Below are 1070 nucleotides of genomic sequence, written 5' to 3'. Positions count from 1 at the left end.
ACCTCATTTAATTTTATGTCTTATAGGGTTTACACTGAGTATAATATTGTATAACTGTATTAATTCAACTGTGAACCTAAAAATTTACACCCACTTTTGGTGGGTATATCCTTGCTCTGGAATGTGTTACTGAATATGTTAAAGCTATAATGAAATGCTTCTTCTAGTCCTGTGGTTATTAAATATTAAAAAAAATTTAAAAATTAAAAAAAGATATTTAGGATTTTTAAAGAGAACTCGAGCTTTTAAATCATTGGAATTTTCAAAAGACTATGTGATTTCTAAAGTTATACTGTATTTTATATTTTGATATTAACATGAGATGTGGGAAATAAAGAAGGAAAAAAAGGTGGTGATGGTTAGCTGGGGCTGAAAAGACAATTGATGCTGGTTAGCTGGGGCTGAAAAATCAGCTGTAAGCAACAAGATACCAGCATCACTGAGGTGAAGTCTTCTGGGAGGTAATTCCTTAGGGTCAGCACACAGAGGGGACCCAAGCCTCTATCTCAAGCTGGAAGCAGGACTTGGTAATGTGTAAGAGTCTCCTGCGTGGTTCTGGTGTTGACAGCGTGAAGGGGTCACAGAGAGCAGCTGAGGCTTGGCACACAGAGGCCAGGAAAGGCCATAGGTGAAAGTGAAGCTTCAGTTGCAGCGAAGACCCCAGGATTGAAGGGGTCATGGAGAGAATCTGAGGCTTTGCACCCCAATAGGCAAGAAGAGGCCATTGGTGAAGGTGTAGCCTCAGTTTCAGTGGAGACCCTAGCTTTTTGGAGATGCCGGGACCATGGGATGACCAGCAAGGACAGCAGTAAGTGTGGAATGGAGCTGGCTTGGGTCTGAGAGACAAGCTGAGTGTGCTGTGGAGTCAGAGCAGTGGAGTTGCCAGTACCTTTGGAGCCCAGCAGATCGTGAGTGAATCCCAGATGTCCAGCCTCGAGCTACTTTGCTGGACTTTGGTTTTGCTTATGTGTGCCCAGTTCTTCTCTTTGAAATAAGACAGTGCTTGTTTTGGATTTTACAGAAACCCACCCACAGCTGAGACTTTTAAAAGAGACTATGGACTCTAAAGT

This window comes from Nannospalax galili, unplaced genomic scaffold, assembly GCF_000622305.1.
Source record: "Nannospalax galili isolate Female #2095 unplaced genomic scaffold, S.galili_v1.0 scaffold7, whole genome shotgun sequence".
Classification (NCBI taxonomy): domain Eukaryota; kingdom Metazoa; phylum Chordata; class Mammalia; order Rodentia; family Spalacidae; genus Nannospalax; species Nannospalax galili.
This window is presented reverse-complemented; position numbering follows the sequence as displayed.